The following is a 20,542-nucleotide window of genomic DNA, read 5'->3' on the forward strand; positions in this document are numbered from 1 at the left end:
CTCTTTTCCCGATTCCTGCTAGAACCTGCTGAGATACAATTTTCCGTGCGCAGGGCGCCAGCGATCAGTCACAGACACTTAAGCTCACTGGTGTCATAAACCAGAAGGGTCAGTCAGACATTCCTCCCTGGGATATAATCTATGTCCAAAATTTGCCTGGCAAACAGGGTCGTTCTAATAACTTTTTTTTTAATACTCAAAGTCAAACGCTTCAAGGGGAAGCAAAACCTACAGGAACTGCTTGGAGCAAATGGCCCCACGTCCATATTTACGTTCTTGACATAGTCCCCGATTCAGCATGCTTCTGCAAGAATAAAAGATGTCAAAACTTGTAGCAGCCTGAATCTCAAGTGTCTCAGGAAAGCCGAGAAGTGGTTTTGTAGGTATGCCATTATGATGTGGGGAGTTGAGGGCTGTTAGCTGTAAGTGGCGATTCAGTAGTCAAAACAAAAATAAAACACCTCCCCTACCCTCCCCCCAAAAAAACCCCAAACAAAACAAAATACAAACTTTTTAAAGAGCACATTTTCTTAATAAATGGAGTCCAGGAAAGCCGTTCATATGAAGCATTAAATGCCACTTCAAAGCCCTAAATAGGCTAGAACAAATAAGCTGACCCCCTCATCTTGACCTAAATTATTGCTTAAACAAAGGTACACACTCCTAATTTACATGAAAGGCAATTAGGCCTGCTGCTGACAGTGTGCTGAGAAGTACATCTGCCCAGGGCATGCTTTTAGACAAAACACAACAAAGAAAGAAGTCCTTCCTTTTGTGGTTGGGTTTGTTTTTTTTGTTTTTAAACACAGCCACTATCTACTGAGGGCAAGGAACATTACTTAAAATTTTTTAACTTATTTGGGTAAACAGTTGTTATTACTGTAATATATTCTTTACCTATGTTTCTTTTTTATTATTAAAATTTTATTGCAAATAAGCTGCAAGTGGGAAAACATCAGGCAGCAAGGTTCACCACAGCCTGAATCTATACATCGCAATGGCCTTTGTGGGCAGTTAGAAGAGGCCGTCTGAAGAGATGGCACCTCACACGAAATGTCCACATCCTCAATCAGTTACATTTTAACTTGTACTTTTAGCCCCAGTTCATGGTGTTTGGTATTCAAAAATTGACTGAAAGAGGAATGAAATCCCCCCCCCCCGAATTCTTTGTAAACAAACGTGACTTTGAAAAAAAAAAAGGAAATGAATGGCTGGTAAACCCATGCAGGGATGTTTATATTAAACATGAACTTATTGTTGATTAGCCTAAATGCATTCTGTCCTACTAGATGCTTACTGATACAGCAAAGGATCTTTTTTTTCTTTATTAGAAAAATGCCTTTATAGTCAGAATTTAAAAGAAGCGAGAAAGGCAGGTTGCTATTAGCATTTCAATCTTACTTTCTCCCCTTGTATTTATTTACTCGCTAATTCATTCATCAAATATTCGCTATCTACATTGTTTCAAAGTAGAGTTTTAAAGCTTCTTTTTGAGAATTTTATATGTGAATACTGTATACTTCCATCATATCCTCTGTCCCTGGCCACAGTTTCTCATTTTCTCCCTACGTCTACCTCTTGAATTCAATTCGTGTCCTCTTCCTCATGTCCATGGTGGGGTATTGATGGGTGTGGTCATATGAAAGCAACTGCATCATTGAAGAGCTGATGGGTGCGACATCGCTGTCATGTCCAGAAGATAATAGTCTGTAACAATTCTGTCTGGTGTTCTGGCTCTTACAATCTGCTGCCTGCTGCCCATATCTTCACATTCCCAGAGCCTTGGGTGTAAGAGTGTGTTATAGATGCCCCAGGTGGTGATGGGCATTCCACCGTCCCTTATTGTCCACACTTTGACTTAGTGTGAGTCTCTGTAGTAGCCTGTCTACTGTAAAAGGAAGCTTCCGTGACGAGCTGTAGTCATCTTTGGGTATTAATGCAAGTGCTTAGAAAGTCGTTGGATACCGTACAGTAGTGATAGAGTCTCTTCTTGAGCCCATTTACATCCCTATTGCCGGCACTTGGTGATGCTTGTAGTATCAAGCACTGAGTTCCCTTTGCTGGAGTCCTTAGACCGTTGGTTATCTCCAAGATATTATGGCTACCATCACTCTATAACACATATCTTGCGTCCCAGTTCTTATTGTAATTCTCAGGATTTAGCACCGAGTAGGACTGTTGATAACATTTGTTCTTCCAGCTGTTTCCACTGTTCCTTCCACTTTGATGAGAGCTAGGTATCCTGAATCTTCATACACAACAGGGACAGAGTGGTTAACACGGGAAGCTCCATTCTTGCTTTTATAGCAGAAAAAAAAAAAAATCTAGATGAGTTTTAAGCCAAGTGTGTTTGAGTTGTCTCCATGAGACACACATTTCCTGGAAAGGAGGCTAAGGACATTTTGAACAGAGCTGGTCAGAGATACTCAGCTCTGTGCATCAATCAGCACTGCTAATTTGCTGGCTCTCCTTAGGCATCTATGTCTTATGCAACCAACCAAAGAAACCCAAGTAAATATTTTTCTACTATAATTTTTCCAAGGGAAATGAGATCAGACTAGAGGCAAAGTGTCTATTTGATATTTTTCAAGGCTTCTTCTGATCTCATCTTTCCCTAATAGGACCAGTATATGCGAGTAAGATGTGTCCCTGGAAAACATCATAGGACTTGGTCTCTGTGGCTATAGTCATGGGATGGACATAGCATTTATAAAACTAAAGATGCTGAACAGAGGAGAGGAGAGATGTCTACAGCATCTCATCTATATCCCCCAGTGGAGGCTTCAGTGAGCACTGGATGACAGGAGGCTTGCCCATGGCACAGTTTGCAAAGAACTAGGCCACCAGAAAACAACAAACATGGTTATCTGACTCAGAGAAGGCGTCTTCATTTCATTTTGAAGGGATTTAGAGAGTAGGAGGCTAGATCTCCAAAGGGTGGGTGGGTTATTAGCACAAGCAGGTTACCAGACTGATGTCACTACAAACAATAATCCAAGGATTATATGAGAGCAGTTTCAGGAAGGGAGTATTATCATTAGCCAGATAGTTAGCTCTATCCTACATCAAAATTAAATCCGAGTAAGACAGGTCCATTACATACTCAAAAACAGCTTCAACTTGTCACAGTCCTTGGAGGTGGTAGAAGTTTATATCCTGTTTTGGCCCCTACACTCTGTCACTGGGTTATTTGGGAAACTGTCCTCATCTTTCAATGCTTTTATTCTTTTTTTCCAATGTAAAGAGAATATAATATTTATAGAGATGCTATAGTACTAAATGAGATATTTCACAACATCTAGCATGAGAAAACTACCAGTAAAATATTAGCTATAATTGCATCCCCAAATACGTGGTGACATACGGTTTCTCCAAGTCTTCATTCATGCATCTATTCAGAGGAAGATGTTGAGGCAATGTTCTTCACAGAGGATATAGAGTCCGAAAGCACCAAGTACTTCATCAATGTGAGGAGTGGCTATCAACACAGTAGAAGATTTCATCTACACTGGATAAATATTATTACCTTCATTATGTACAGATCAGAAGGAAGCACAGAACTAAAGTCGCTCATCAGAGAAAACCAGAGTTTCAGATTAGTTCTTAGGTGTATTGCTGGACAGAGGCCCCTTGGAGGAACCAATCCCCATCCGGTCAAATCAGTTCAGACAGGCCAAACGTTTGCAACTCCGCCAATTCCCCTCTCCTCCATGCAGCTCACATTCACGAGTTAAGCTAGCAATTAACAAGACAAAACACTACAAATTTCTGAGATAGTGGTGTTGGCTAATCAGAGGAGAGGGCTATAAAGGATGGGAGGCAAAGAATTCTCTTTGCAGCAATCTACTGAAGGAGAGAAACTTACCAACTCAATAGCATAGCACATAAATTAATTAATATTGAAAAATCCCAAGAAGCATCTCTTAGTCGGCTAGATATAAACAGTACTTTATCTGGTTATACAAATAAGCGCGCACTCGGAATTAGATATTCCCCGGTTTCAAATGATCGCAGCAACACTTTTTGCTCCAGGGAAATAGACATGTGTTTCCTAGCCTCACCGTAGATGTCTATGGTTTGCATTATCGTTTGATATAATAGCATAAGCTCCTTACCTTGCTCAGTGGCTCTAAGACCTCTGCTCTGTTTTCTTTCCCTCTAAAGAAATCCCCAATAAATCCGAAAGTGTGATTAAATTTGTGAAGTAGCAGAGAGAAATTGTTTTAGTCAATATCTCTGAGAACACTGGTGGCCTCAGAAGAAGTCCCAGTTTGGGTGTTCCTGTAACATTTGTTATGCAAATCAATATTATGACAAATTATAGGATTTAAAAACTCCTTTCAGATGGGTATTATACAAGGTAAGAACTGGGAGAAAAATTCCTTTAAATGCTGACCTTGTTTTATTCTATCCTATTATACTTTATCCTGTTTTAGACTACTACAATAAGGCTGTGAGTGCATATATGTGTGTGTGTATATACCTGTGTGTATGTATATGCATGTTTATCTATGTATGGATATGTGTGTATGAATATATGTATATGTGTGTATGTTTGTATATACCTATGTATATGTATGTTTATATATGTATATGTATGTATATATGTGCAATGTATATGTGAGTTTATATATGTATGAATATGTGTACATGTGTGTGTGTGTGTATTGTGTATGTGTTATGTCTGTACTTGGTAAGGTTATCACAGTCAAACCAATGAACCAAAGGTTTCTTGTGAAGAAATGATTCATGGAAATCCTATTCTCTTTCTTAAGAAAACTTAATACTTCATACATGTAAAATAAAATGCCATTTCTTCTGGGCCAAGAAAAAGTTCATTTTCATATGTGCACCAACTAGCTGATTTCTATTAGATAGAACAGAACATCCAAAACAAGGTCTCAGCCTTCGCTTCTTAAGTTGGGAGCTTCTTATTGTTCTTGGACCAGGTGGAGCAGAGATGGAGGCTGCAGGGTAGCTTCCATAGGGGTGCAGGGATCTGGGAACAACGGCAGGGTAGAGGGAAAGAAGAACAGACTGTGGCCTTAAGGAAGAGCAAAGATAGCGGAGTGTGAACTTACTCTGCTTTCCAAATCTAAAACCAGCCAAGGGCCCACACGAGTATGGCCTGCTCTGTGCTTGGAATGCATGTTAATTATAAGGAACAATTACAGGACACTGTGTAGGGGGGTGTTTTTATGGTGCTGAGTAAATGAATTCCAGAAAAACCTGAAATTGACTAAATCATTAATGCTGTTTTAGAGACTTTAAATGACTAGTGTTGTGAATTTTACTAGTACATTGACTTCAAAAGTAGTTGCTCTTTATTATCATTACCTAAAATGGATTAATGTTGGGAAAACAAACAAATAAATAAATAAATAAAATATTTATTTATTTTTAAAATAAATAAAATAAATAAAGTATCAAATGTGAAGGTAATTCTTTAAAAAGAGTGATAGAGGGGTACAACTTGGAGATAAAATGCTTGTCTAGCATGCCATGGAGTTAAAGCCCTGGTACTGCCAAAAAGAAAAAAAAGTTCCTTAGTTGTGTAGAGTTTTTGGGTAGGGTCCAGGTGTTTGGGATTCCCCCCATCCACATGTGCATGTGTGTTGCTGTTACCCATGTTCAGCTCATGCTTAGGCAGTCAAGGGGATGATATTTTATGGTTGTAGCTTCTGATTATAGGGAATAAAGGAACGCTGAAAGTAGAAGGACAAGTCTTCCCCAGAAAAAAGTACACTGAATAATTATCCAGTACCAAACCACTAGCTGTGAAAATATAGAAAACAATACAGACAGAGCAGTTATATTTATGTACTTAGGAATATATTTGTACATACCTGTACAGATGTGATGTGCATATATGTAACAACAAGTAATGAAAAAGGAAGCCATGAATTTGAAGTAGAACAAGGGACTATATGGGAAGACTTGGAGACAGGAATGTGAAGAGAGAAAGCATGTAATTATGTTATAATTTCAAAAAATAAAAGAAATAGTTTTAAAAAACCTTTGGGTTAGCATTGAGAATATCAATTTTAGGAATACAACCACATTAAAGAGATTAAAAAAAATAAAATGAGCAAGACAGAACAAAGGATATAAAAAATATCCCCCACAAAACCAAACAAAACATTCAATGTACATGTGATTGGCATAATATTGGCGAAGAAATTACTAGTTTGTGCTGTTGGTGTTAATAATGTGGGCACTTTGGCCTCACTCATATACTGAATGTTCTACTGAGCAAACCAGGCTCTCCTCAGGAGAACCCCAAAGGCAAGAGTGCTGGTGGTGGGTCCTACCACATTCTCTAGATCACTCAATCCTTAATTTTTCTCTCCTTAGAATACCCATGGAACCCAGTTAGCAGAAGGCATATGGCCTTGACTCAAGGTTCTCAGTGGAGGGCATCAGAGGAGATAAGAAGCTGCATACAGTGGCTTCTTAAACCACCTTTACAAACTTGTTCTGACCGCCAAAGCATGCCACACCAACCAAGATTCAGAAGCAGTGCTGTGTCCCCAGGAGATCATTCAGAATTAATTGTCATTTTTGTAAATAGAGAACAAAGCCAGGCAATCACTAGTACCTCACTGTAGTATTAAAACTTGAGAAATTCTGGTTGGGAAGAAAGACTAGAAACATATGTGATGTCTCTCTCTCTCTCTCTTTCTCTCTCTCTCCCTCTCTCTCTCTCACTCTCTCATCTATATCTAATCATCTATATACAATATTTTTGTTGCCCAGCATGCTTCTACATAATAGTCCAGTCATCTATGCCAACTTGGCATGGTAGCGTGAATATCTCTCCAGCAGAAAAAAGCTGAACGTGGGCCGTATGAAACTGATCATAAGAGAGGGACCTCTGCCACTCAAGTCTGCTGCCTGGCTGAGAATGATGTCAGCCTCCCAAAGTTATCAGCAGTGGCTGACTTATTAAAGTGTTTCTCAACACAGGCCAAATGATACGCAGGATTAGGCTCACAGATGTCCTGCTGCAATTCTCCATGGTTCTACCTAAGATACTAGAGACAAACTATGATGTATCAGGTCATCTTTAAAAGTTAAAAAAAAAATGAATTAAAGAATGCCAAACCACTAAAATTTCCAAGGTTTTGCACACCTGCAAAGGAAATGAGTGCTCTTGGTGATGGCTGCCATTTTATGAAATCCAGTAGGAAGTCCAAATGGAGAAAAACAAAGATGTTCGTGATGCTATTTTTAAGTGTGACTTTTATCCCCCCGCCTTGATATTAACATTCTAACAAGACAAAAGGGGTTTGAGGAACTATAAGACCACCTGGCTGCCATTATGCCTAGCTGAGCCCTCAGTTATCTTTGACAACAGAACAGCCTTTGGAAGAGGGTGGAGGGCAGCTGGAGACAGTCCCAGAGGAGGCCCAGGCACACAACACAACAAGAGTTGGTTGCTGGCATCCGCCAACAGGATAAAGGTTTCCATGACCTATCATTCTAAGTAGAAGGGAGACGTAGAGTGGGGGAATTCCTCATTTCACTCTCCTATTGAAAATCAGGTACATTTTACAAGGGAGATATGTACGCAAATGTACTGTTAGGGGTTTTGTGTTCCTTAATTGAAACAACCTAAATCACATTCGGTCCATTTGCGCAGAAGATTTCTCCTAATTCTGGCCGTTGCGTTCCTAGCAAATACAGCTAGGGTTGGCATGCTTGGTTTGATAAAGTCTACCATTAATTAAACATTTCCTTAGTCTCCATGCATGTCAGTCGGAGCCGTTGATCCCTGCTCGCCAGGCCTTTGGTCCCACAGCATGCTCGCCGAGCTTGGAGCCTTCTGCAGACTCTTCTGCCCCTGGTGCACCTCATTAGAACGGGTTTCCTAGAGTTTAGTGAGGCTAAACGCTTCCCCAGTGCCTCATCGGTTCTGCTGCAACCTATTTGTTTTGTTTCTCATCTCAGGATCAGCTCGCCTGCGCCTTCCAACATGACAATTAGCTAATTTAATAAATCTAATTGAGTCCAATGTGCTGCTGAGACAGAACTGGAAGAGGGGCCCTGCCACTGCCTCTGGGTCTTCCTTTCTCCTCCGTTCACCAAATTCACATTTTAATAATACACTCTTCTGAGGAGATGGGCTCATGCCTATTTCTAAAGTGGAAAATAGATTTGGACCTTTCTTTCTTCCTTTCTTTCTTTCTTTCTTTCTTTCTTTCTTTCTTTCTTTCTTTCTTTCTTCCTTCCTTCCTTCCTTCCTTTCTTTCTTTCTTTCTTTCTTTCATTATTATTTTTTCTTTTTCGAGCCAGCTTTGACTGACTAGTGGTGCCTTCTTATAAATCTGTGATACCTACAGATTGTCAAATTTGATCTAGAGTCTTTTGGAAGTAGTTTAATGTTTAATTAGTCATGTCACTATGGATCCACTAATGAAGGCTGTATATCTGTTATCCGTGTTATATTCAACAGTGTGGTTGGCTAGCAGAAAACACACCAGTTCATTAGGATGTAAGGTGATTTTTTTTCCACCAATTTTAGATTGCCATAGTCTTCAAAATTCTATGTATAGAATATGGCACCCATGGAAAATGGTGACGCTCTTCATAAAATAAAAACATATTTGCAGGGAAAAAAGAGGTACAGTGACCTCCCGGTTGTAGATTCCGAGCCTACAACATTTTCTCTGCCCCTCACAGGTTTTCCCATCAGGACGTTTCTCTCCGTTCTGGCTTGCGTACTGGGAACCCTCGAGGGGGCTGATATTAATACGAGGGGAGAAAAAGAGGCTTGTGATAAAGTAGGGGCAGAGGAAGAAAGTGCAGCCATCGGGGAAGAAACATATACTTGGATGAGGACAAACATCCCACAAATCCAAAACGACAGAGCTGACGCTGCCCCGGAACTGAAGCTTCCTAAGTCCAGTGCAATATATTCTGAACAAAGCAACATGGATTCACAACAAAGGATGCCCCACAAGAGCCAGCTGGGAGGAAGGCACTCAATTTGGGTTTATAAGCTCGAGGGGGGGTGGGGGGGGGAAGAAAACATGTCAGCATTGGAATCATGAACAGGATCCTTAGATGCTATTTTAGAGAGTACAGATACTATCCCCCAAGCCCCCTGTGGCCTTCATTTTTATACAGCAGCAATATGACAGAAAGCTGCAGAAACTGGAAGACTTTGGATTCAGTTAACATCCCTCTTGGTCTCTTGGATTGTCCACGATTCATTGAAAAGGAAATGTGAGGAACTGAATTAGGAAACATCAAGCTGGTGGGATGTGCATCAAGGGGATGGCGGTCTAAACTACTGTGAAGTTCCATGAGGCTGAGGGCTGAGGAGATGGTCCAATGGGGAAAGATGTTTACTGCGCAAGCCTGGTGAGACCCGACTGAGATCCCTGGAACCCATGGAAAGGTGGAAGGGAAGAAGTCACTTCACAAAGTCTTCTTCTGAGCCTCACAGGAGCACAGTGGATGTCCTCTGTCATCCATATGCACGCCTGACCAGTTCTGGAAACAACAATACAGTCATAGTGGACATGCAGAAGCCCATGGCAAGGTAGCTCAAAATGGAGCTGGTGAGGTGGATAGGGAACAGATGGTACAAATACTGTATGCTGGGCTGAAATGTTGATTTATTTATTTATTTATTTATTTATTTATTTATTTATTTATTTATTTACAAAAAGAGCACTGGAGTGTGCTTACAGGACTATGATTTTTGTCCAGCACAGATAATGAGCTGCTTAGGAGTCTGGTCAAGGAAAGCTGGGTGACAAACAGGGCAGGATGTGGAAGAATTTGGAAGAGGACCAAGGCAAGATACAGGGAAGGTGACTGAATGTAGGGAGCCAATAGGAAGCGAGATCAAGTGACTCTGGATATGAGACTCGGGGCACAGAGAATGGCTTCCTCTTCAGGGTCTTCAACAGCAAATGTACGGGGTCTGTCAGCAAGGAAGGGAAGCAGAGGACTGTCAAGAGTTTGAAGAGGGAGGATCCTGCACTCAGTTTTGTCTTCACTGACATACGTATAGCTGGATATGTTCAAGTGTGTAATTCGACTTCTAAGGAGGTATGTAGGTCATAAGCACGTATTTTAGAGGTAGTTTAGGTAGCAGTTCTACCTACTGGCCTAATGGTTTTTCCTGGGAGCATGAAGATGACATTAAGAAATACCATGTCAGCTGAATACAGAAGAATCATTCTGTGAAGAGGTTAGAGAGGATACCACCGAGAAGTTAGTGGCTTGTTGAAGGCATTGGTCTTGCAGAAGCCATGGCAAGTATGTTCAAAACTGTGAGTATTCACATGAACTCAATGAATACATGTTAAGTGGGTTTCAATACCTTCAGGTTCAATGATTCCCGTTCTTTCCAGGACGCGCAGGAACTTCCTGACTAACTGAAAGGTTTTGTTCCTATTTTAACTTCTTGTAATTTGCCCCGAAAAAGTATGATTTTAATGAAGTATATATAATACTATGCCTATGAAACAATATTATTTACTCAGCTGAAAGTGTTAGAAACTAAGAGAAAAATTTTAATATGTTGTTGAATATCAAACCTGAGCTTAGGATATTAATGTATACTAATACTATTTTCTTTGTTGCAAAGTTGAATTAGCTTATTTTAAAGTACATTTTTTTTTTTCAAAACAAGATGAGCTGAATAGTTTATTTTTAAGCCAGAGGTTACTTTGTTCTCTATTTATTAGAATATATGTACTTATATATAAAAATACCAAGTGTTAGTCACTTATATTTGATAAGTTTTCTAAGGCTCATTTCAACTTTTAATTTTCATATTAGTGCTTATATATAGATATATGATTATATGCACATGGATGTGTATTCAGAGGAATTCTTAGGAATAATACATTTTTTTTCTTTTTCAGAATAAAATTTAATTTGGTAATACTATGTTTAAAGGAATAAAGTAATGTTTCATTTTCCTTTCATTAAGAACTCTTCTATTAAAACTTAAGCATTTTTGACTTGAGCCAGCTATGACATGATTATTGAACCAGAAGTTTTCCTATTTCTTCACTTACAAAAGCGCATATTCTTTTCCGATGATATTTCGATAACAAGAGTAAGAAATCCAATGAACACTTAAGACATCAGATAATTATTCTTTAACATTCTTGAATGAGGTAAATAAAGACATGTGGAATACCTAAGATGTTTATTAGATTAGCAAAGTTAGATGTGGAAAATAGCTAATATTTTCAGATATTTCAAAGACCCATAAAACGAAAAGCAGAACCATGAGAAGAGCACAGCAGGAAGAGAAAAGGCAGGCCGGAAGCCTGCTCTTCCCTGTACAAAACGTTACAGCACTTGACATCTGTATCAGTTAATATACAGTGAGATTTATATTACATAATGACCGAATAATAAGAAATTAGTCAGTTTTATGTTAATTTTTCATTTAATAATGATAGGTCTACTTAAAAAAATCTGTTTAGGAAAAAAAATCAACTCATTGGAGAGCCATAATGCTGTCTAAAAATTTATGTAGTTTAAGACACATACTTATGAGCTATTTGATCAAATGAAAATGTGTATCTATATTTAATTCATTTTAAGCTGATGCATGGATTATATTAAGTCTATTTCCTCTAAACCTTAATATAATGTTATCTAACTTCAGGACACTGGAAGGAATTATTGGCTGTAGGTTAAGACGACAATATTTCAAACTGTACAAGAATATTTGTAAGCTTATACTAATTTATATATTATTCTCTTCAAGGACGCTGATAAGACACAGATGAAATATAATTGTAATTAGGAAGATGCTGAACTACGAGAAAGTAAATGCGGCCATCAAGAATACCTGCTGGCTCCCAGGTAGCGTTGGTACTTAACTTACCTGCATGCTGTGCATATACTATTTGTATTTCCAGAAACCCCCATTAGTCAAGTCACTCGTGGCTAACCAATTAAACAAGTAACCAGCGTATCTCATTCCAACAAGTATACAATGGCAGTTGCTGGAGTAGCTCTATAAACGTTCAGGTGGGTCAATGTTAACATCAGCCAGCCTCAGTCTAATGCTCTAGCACATGACACAGGCTGGCCAAGGGAAGAGTCAAGGGCAGCTTGAGAATGTCTGCCACGGCTGAGGGTTACATGTAGTCAAGTGCAGATGAGGTATGTGCAAAAAACCTCAGCAGCATGGGAGAGACCTCAGGAAGGATGGGTGACCTTGCCTACACAAACAGTCCAAATACCCAACTCAATGTTTAATGGCCAGCTTTAAACAAGAGCATTTATAGCAGTATTTTGAAGCCCAGGCGTCAGCTCGTTACTTATAATAAGCTCATCCCTGATATGAAGACCCAAGAGCAAAACCCCAGTTAAACCTGGAATCACTCATTGGCATTAATTGGAAGAACAGGTGAGAACGTGGTCACAGGGGAAGAAGACAGGACCCCACCACGGGAGAAAAACGGTATTGACAACGCAGAGACCAACTAAGAACGTGGGGTTCATAACCAAGATGAACCTCCTGGTACCTCTAACCCCAGAACAGGATTAATGAAGAATCCTTAAGACAGGTAAGACCCAATTCAACGAGAAAGTGAGAGAAAGGAGAAAAAAGAAAGCGACAAGGATCGTGAGTGGCAGTCAGTTCGAGGTCAATGATGCATCTTCTCTCTGGGTCTCCACTATCTGAACCCTTGAGCATCAGGGGCTTAGACTGGCTTCCTGTGTAACCATGAGGAATGCAGTGAAACAAGCATGCTCCTGCCTCAGGAAAAGGTCTCCTCTGTCTGTAAGTGTTCTGTTTCTGGTAATGATGTCATCTGAAAAGGGTCAGGAGTTTTTTGTTTTGTTTTGTTTTTTTTTTTTTTAACATCCCTCCTAATCTAAAGAGAAACATAACTACTATTTTCCTACAATGGATTGACAACCAACACACAGGCAAACTGAGACAGTGGGAACTTGGGAGCTCTGCCATGCCAGGCAAAGTCTTTTCAAAAGAGCTTTGTTTGTGCTTTTAGAGCTTGATATATTTCCTCCAGATTTCTGTGTTGAATCACTGATGGAATCTAACGGTACAGCCATTGAGGTGATCAGATCTATATAATGTCTCTTTTCGTCACTTCAGAAAATTTCAGAAAAACTTTATACTTTGCAGATTGAATTAAATACACTTAAGTTTTAGGGAAAGCTGTTTTCACTTTTGATGTTTCTTCTTCCTTTTTTTTTTTAAACTTGTTATTGCTTCTTTGTGAATTTCACATTATGCACTCCATTCCACTCATTTTCCCACCCCCTCATACCCACCCTTACAACCTCTCCCCAATGGAGGAAAAAAGAAAAGATCTCACTGTGGAAGCTGTATCGCGTCACAGTGTGCCCTATAGTATACCCTTTTGCCCACACTTCTTTGCTTGCAAATGTTCCTTGCAGTAGGTACTGGAACCTCACAGGGGACTCCTCTTTCATATCCTGTGCTTATCCTGTGTTATGGAGACCCTATAGTTTTGGATCTGTAGGACCGGCCCATTTCACGCACTCTAGTAGTTCATCAGTGGGGTAGATGTTGGGATGGACTAACTCAAAGCCCTGGATCTGGGCCTGAGAGGTAGCTGAGCTGAGATACAGCGCCTGTTCTCTTGAGTGTTGCAGCAGATGAGGGACGGGGTCATTTCTCCCCCTTTCATGATCCCGGGGCCAGCTGCCATAGATGGCAGAGGGTGAGAGAGGGGAGGAGGGTCTTTCTCTCTTGTCTACAGCACTATAGCAGACAATAGGCAAGGCTGGCTCTCCCACACTCATGCCCTCGGGGTCACCTCACTGGCACCCCCTCCACCACCACCACCATCCAGGACCAGCTCTACTGTCCTGCCCAGCCAAGGTGCAGTGCCTACTCTCCCAAGTGCTACTACTGCTGGTGAGGGGCAGGGACAGGTCTTTGCTCTCATGACCCCAAGGCTAGGTTTCCCATCTGTTATTGCAGGTAAGGTTAGGGGAGGAGGCTATCTTTCCCTTTTCCACTCCACTGCATGGGAGACTCCCCCATTTGTATCTTCAGGGAGGCTCACCCGCAACTCCTACAACGTGTGAGGTCTGCTCTCTTGAGTACTGCCCCTAGCAAGGAGTGGGGGCGGCTCTCCTCCTCTCCTCTCCCCAGGGCCAGCTTTCCCATAATGCCCAGGTGAGGGGTGGGGCCAATTCTCCATAGCCCTCAGCTATCATATCCCCAGTAGGCAGCTCAGAACCGGGACATCTGCTTGCCCTTTGGTGGTTACAGATCGCTGCTACTGAAGGGCCATGTACTCAGATGTGACACCCGGAGGTAACACAGGCCAGGACCACACTACCATGGTCCCAGGTGACATCACTGGCTACTCACATCAAGCTGTTCCCCACTACCCTCAAGTCTTTTGTTTGGCCTCTCCTCATTATCCCTACCTACCTCCTTCTGTTTCTTCTCATTTCTCCACCACTTGCTCCTCTTAGTGGTGACTGAGTCAGGGGTCATCTTTCGCATGGTCTGACTCCCCAGGCCTGCAAGGTGCCCCACTGATGGTCATCTCAGGCTAGTTCTTTCTTCAGGTCCCGTGGTGCCAGGTTGGTGGTCATCTTGGGCTCACTATTTTTTACAGGGAATGTTAAGCTGCTAATCATTCAGACATTCACAGGTCACAATACTGAGCTTCAACAGAGCCTCTCTCCTCCCTGCTACCTACTGAGGTACCTGTGGCACAGCCGGGCACAGCTGCATTGCTCCTGAGGCAGGCTATTTGATGTTTCTTATTTCTCTGCATTTCCTGTCTGCATAGCCGTATTTGTTCACATTCTTTTAAGGAACCCAGTGTACTCTCTGGTCACACAACTAATTCCTTTACATGGTTCATCAGCACTCATGGTGACAATCACTTCTCCCCTTTTGGGATAAACAGGCACTAAAAGTTGTAGTGAACTGGAGGTATAATTTACTAAGCAGTATTATACTGGAAAAGAGTCACTCCAGCTTCCATAGCAATGGACTTTATAAGGACAGTTTGGTTCTCCATCACACTTGGTAGTTACTGAACAAGAATGTGGAGTGTTCTACCACACTGAAACAGCTTCTGGCTTCTGTTTAGTAGATGGCACCTCCTGTTTAGTAGATGGCACCTCAGCAACCTTTTGTTTTGTTTGTTAGTTTCTTTAACAATATATATGACGGATATCAGCTTCTGGGAGGAAAGGTTGTTTTCTCACAGCGTCGTGAGCGTGTGTGCCGTCTATCACAGAGGGAGCAGCATGCGTACGAGCTTCTTGCTCAGATCTAGACACATCGGGAAGCAGAAAGGAATGGACAACGGGATTCAGTTGGCGTTCCACAGCCCGGCACCCCAGCAGATAGCGAGATGATGTCCACATTCACAGCAGGTTTTCCCTGATCAGTTGATCCTCTCTGGAAGCTCCCTCAGAGACACACCCCAACGTCCTATCCGTTATTATAATCATCTTATCATATGCTTATTATAACCCCACAAGGCTGACAGTGGAAATGAACTACCCACAGTGAGAAACCAAAGCCTAAAGAAACCCCATTCGCGTCCAGCAACTATGCATATGGAGAAAATAGGAAACAGAGGCTGGTTCTGTTTCTGCCAAGACAAATGATAGACTCACACGACCACCCATACTTGCTAACTATGTTGTTTGGTTTCTTCAATCGCCAGCCAACTTTGCACATTATTTTTCTTTTTCATATTTTAAAACACCAAGATCCATTAAGCGAGGGAAAAAATCTTTTATAGGAGCTACCTAATGCTGAACTGAGTGACCACAGCAGGTTCTGTAACAGGATGAAAGTGAGACATTTCAGAGAGAGGTTGGAATATAAACTGCCTTGGTGGGTGGTGTTGATGTCTGTCGTTAGTTCTGAGTCTTTGGGATAAATATCATTTCCTGGTTTGATCTATATTAAATGAATTATTATTTTTTTAAAAAAGAGAAAAGAAGAAAAAAAAAAACCCAGCTTTCCTCTGCCTCAGTCAGCCCTTGGCTCCCTTTGATTTAATTCTTCAAAACATGCCCAACTTTGAGTTTCTTTTTAAATTTCCTGTTCAAAATGATGCGTTTGGGTTGGCGTATTAGATAATCAGCATCTTTCCTGATCTCAAGTCAGTGTGCTTTGGACTTAACAGGTAACTCTAAAGAATTTTATCACTGCTGATTTTCCTCTTGTACTTTCATTACCCCCCTCCCCCCATGGTTCAGCAAACCATAGCCTTCCCATTCTTCCCAAGTCAGCTAGAGACTCTTATGTTCACAGAGGACGTGCTATACATCATAAACTTTTACAGTGTGTCATTTCTCATTGCTAAATCACTCTCTTGCTTATCATTTGTTTTGGATTAGATATTTTAAGAGTAGCCTTGCCCCTGGCAGTGGGGGCTCACGCCTTTAATCCCAGCACTCCTGAGGCAGAGGCAGGTGGATCTCTTGAGTTCAAGGCCAGCCTGCTCTCTAGAGCAAGTTCCAGGAGAGAGAAACTCTCTCTGTCTCAGTCTCTGTGTGTCTCTGTTTCTCTGTCTCTGTCTCTGTCTCTCTCAAACACACCCACACCCACACCCACACACACACACACACACACACACACACACCCACACACCCACACACACACACACACACACAGAGAGAGAGAGAGAGAGAGAGAGAGAGAGAGAGAAATATCCTTGCACTACTGAGAGGAGTATTAACATACAAGAGTATGTTAATATACCCATTTAATATTTAATCAAATATCTCTTATAGCAGACCGCCTTGCATCACATCAAGACAAGGTGCTTGGTAATATGAAAGGGGCAAGTGGTCACTCCCTTGTAAATATCAGGCAGTCATTTACAGGCCAGTGCTCCCTTGGAAGGTGATTTTGCCCCTGGAGAATGGTTCCCTTTCACAGGACAGGCTCTCCATTCTCAGAGAGAACTGACTCTCAGCCAGAGCAGGGCTGTGGTGATCGAGGGGGTCCCCATGGTATAATTTTAGCCTTTGCAGAATTTTTCCATTGCTTATTCTCAGAGCTCCTGCCATTTCATCATTTCAATGATTGCTCCCCACAACACCGACTGACGATTTTACTGGCTGCGGTAGGGGTTGAGTTGGATTATATTTCACTGAACAGCAGTCCGGCTTGTATAAAAATAGTCTTTGGAAAGGAAATAATCTCCTGTAAGTGACTGCAGTGAAAGAAAGACAATAAAACCAGGTGATGGGAAGTAGATAAGACGAAGCTAAAACATTCACTAAATTTCACTAAATTAAAATACCTGAAGTCTATAGATGATGATTTTAACCATAGATGAAAAGTTTGGAAGGTACCGGGTTTCTTATTATTTTATATTTAGCATAAAGGTTAAACTCATTAAATACTTAATAAGCATACATTTTCTAGGAGTTAATGAACTGTCATTCTTTCCACGATGAATTTGTACCAAAATTGGAGGACTTACTCTGAGATGGAATGTGATATTTTGCTCGAACAAAGCATTACTCTGTTAGTATTTCAATAATAACAAATCTATTAACTAGATTTTACTGTGATACATACTCACAGATGGATTGTAATTTTAAGAGAGATGTAACCCATTTTTAAGGCTGAAGAATTCTGGAAGTTTTTCTTTGTACTTTTGATGTTTTGTATGACATTTGGGAGCTCATGCTGCATACTCACCCTTGGATGCCAATAATACCAAGTTACATTATCACAGAAATGCTATGACGTTACTGTTCCATGGCAACACTGTTCTGGTGGTTTGAATACACTTGGCCCAGAGAGTGGCACTATTAGGAGGTGTGGCCTTGTTGGAGTAGGTGTGGCCTTAATGGAGGAAGTGTATCACTACAGGAGTGGTCAATGAGACCCTCCTCTTAACCATGTGGGAACCAGTCTGCTCCTGGCTTTCTTTTGATAGAAATATAGAACTCTCTGTTCCTACTTCAATGCCATGCCTGCCTGGACGCTGTCTTCCTCCTATGATGATAATAAACTGCCCTTATGAACATGTAATCTAGCCCCAGTTAAATGTTGTTCCTTTTAAGAGTTGCCTTTGTCATGGTATCTTTTCACAGAAATGGAACTCCCTAAGACAACTGTATTCTCATTGCTTTGTACATTTTATAGGTGTGTTATATTTCTCATTATCTTGACCAAGTCACCTAGAATCAATAGTAAAGCAGATTCTCCTGTTACATCCAAGCAATGTCAGTTGCAAGTACATCAGGTAACAGTACATTTGAGCCATCTCAGATCTTTACACTTCTGCTGTGGTTCCTCCTTCCATTAGTACATTGGTTCTGCTAAGACAACCTACCTTTCCTGGATCACCTGTCTGGTTTGTAAGTCTTGTTTTTTCCTCACACACTAAACTTTAACTTCAAATTTTCTTTTTTAGTTAGAGGAGAGGGAATGGCTAACAAAATCCTATAGCAGAATGAGAGACAAGATGGCTGATGCTAGGAACGGCTGGTAAGTGTTATAGTTCCTTACAATCTGGAATTAGATGGAAAGACTTGTGAACAAACTGGAATAGCGACCAGCACTAAACTACAAGCCAGGGGAGCCTGCTGCTTTTTCTGTACTGTTTCAAATTCTCCTCAAAGCAAATGCCATGCTATTATGACCATGTTACATTGAGTAAAACTGAAGGTCAGAGCCCAATTATTTTGCCCAATCTCACAGAAGTATTTCTAGTCTTTTAAAAACACGTTATCCCAAGCCATATCCTGGGCTATTTCAAGATACCTGTACAGGGTCCAAGATTATTTAACAGCATCCAAAGCAAATGGGGTTCTTAACAAATGGGTGCTTCCAACAGGAGGGGTTTGATGATGACTGAGTGTTTGGTGAGCTCTGACCCATTTTACTGAAGTCATGTGTGAGGATGGATCCTAACATCCTAGATAGGATTTTCATTGATGGTTCTGGCCTAAATTGTCTTCTGGAAAAGTGACACTTGAGAATATACTTATTAGGGACTGAAGTAGTTAATTTTATGTTGTAAATTGAACAAAAATTATTTAGTGGGACTATTTAGATGCTGTTCGGTCATGCTGCATGTCTAAGGTCTATGGATATGGGACATAGCCAAGGGTAATGTCTGTTCTTCTTCATGTTCTTGATGCTGGACTCTACAGATGATGCTCTTGACATTCTGTGCACGACTTTTAGAAGAGCCATCAAAGTGATGGTGTCAATGACTCTCATCAGATGTTTACAAGAACACAATCCTCACCATGTGTCACGCAGACTTCGAGTGGTCCAAAGAAACAATGTGAGAGATAGTAGTGAGTCTTTACAATCTGAATAATTTTCAAGCTAGGTAAATTATAGTAAATCAATCTATTCAAGCAAGGTTATTGTCTTAGTTAGGGTTTCTATTCCTGCACAAACATCATGACCAAGAAGCAAGTTGGGGAGGAAAGGGTTTATTCGGCTTACACTTCCATGCTGCTGTTCATCACCAAAGGAAGTCAGGACTGGAACTCAAGCAGGTCAGGGAGAAGGATCTGATACAGAGGTCATGGAGGGATGTTCTTTACTGGCTTGCTCAGCCTGCTCTCTTATAGAACCCAAGACTACTAGCCCAGAGATGGTCCCACCCACAAGGGGCCTTTCCCTTTGATCACTAATTGAGAAAATGCCTTACAGTTAGATCTCATGGAGGCATTTCATCAACTGAAGCTCCTTTCTCTGTGATAACTCCAGGTGTGTCAAGCTGACACAAAACTAGCCAGTACAATTATAAACCCTGTTCTTGAAGCAACAAAATATTTGTGTATGTGTGTGTGTCCTTGAAAGTAATTTAGCCCTTAAAAACTATTCTTAAAAACAACTTATCATGGAGTAGATGCTACTATCCTCATTGTTTAAATAATAAACTGAGTATAACTGAGCCCCTGGCATATATTTTATACCATAATGCATTGTGCTAGAGTTTGCTCTAAACTTCCCAGCAGTACATCCTTAGGCTGTGGATTATCTCAATGAGACCATGTGTCAGTCACCAACTTCACCTTCATCATTGTGCTTTTTGGCAAGAATGTAATCAATAGTATTTCCTTGTGTCTGCTGTTTTGATAGAGCTTTTTTTAAGGAATGGCACAGATCTTTAACAGAGAGCTTAAGGCATCTCTGTCACTCTCTTGAGAGAATATGAGGCCAAGAGTGATCTCATCAGATGAAATATAAACCTTACTCCAGACAGCAATTTAGGAATATCAGGCATGATTGTTTGTGCACATACCCTCTCCCATTGAGCTAGCCCATTCCTTTCTTCTTCATTGAAAGGCATCCTTCATGATGGGTAGCCTCATATTACCAAGGATGAAATTGCAAAGGTAATTCATTAAGTTAAGAGAGCTAATAGGGTGTGGTGGTGCACACCTGTAAGTTCAGTACTCTGGAAACAGAGAAAAGAAAGGATGCACAAAACTGTTCCAAAGATGCAGAAGCAGCAGAAGAGAAAGAGAAGGAAGCAGAAGAGGGCCGGGAGGAGAAGGAAGGGAGTGTGAGGGATGGGAGCACTGCTTATTTTTGCTT

At 40.9% G+C, this 20,542-nt stretch overlaps 1 protein-coding gene and 1 non-coding gene across 2 annotated transcripts in view; both read right to left on the reverse strand.

Moving 5' to 3' along the window:
* Tenm3 (teneurin transmembrane protein 3) overlaps positions 1–20,542 on the reverse strand; it is a 1,297,160-nt gene that overhangs the window by 718,074 nt on the left and 558,544 nt on the right. The gene's annotated exons all lie outside the window — the stretch shown is intronic.
* On the reverse strand, positions 14,612–14,743 carry Gm25830. Its single transcript, XR_003947718.1, has one exon. It is a non-coding gene; the product is annotated as a small nucleolar RNA SNORA17 (small nucleolar RNA).

This window comes from Mus musculus, chromosome 8, assembly GCF_000001635.26.
Source record: "Mus musculus strain C57BL/6J chromosome 8, GRCm38.p6 C57BL/6J".
Lineage (NCBI taxonomy): Eukaryota > Metazoa > Chordata > Mammalia > Rodentia > Muridae > Mus > Mus musculus.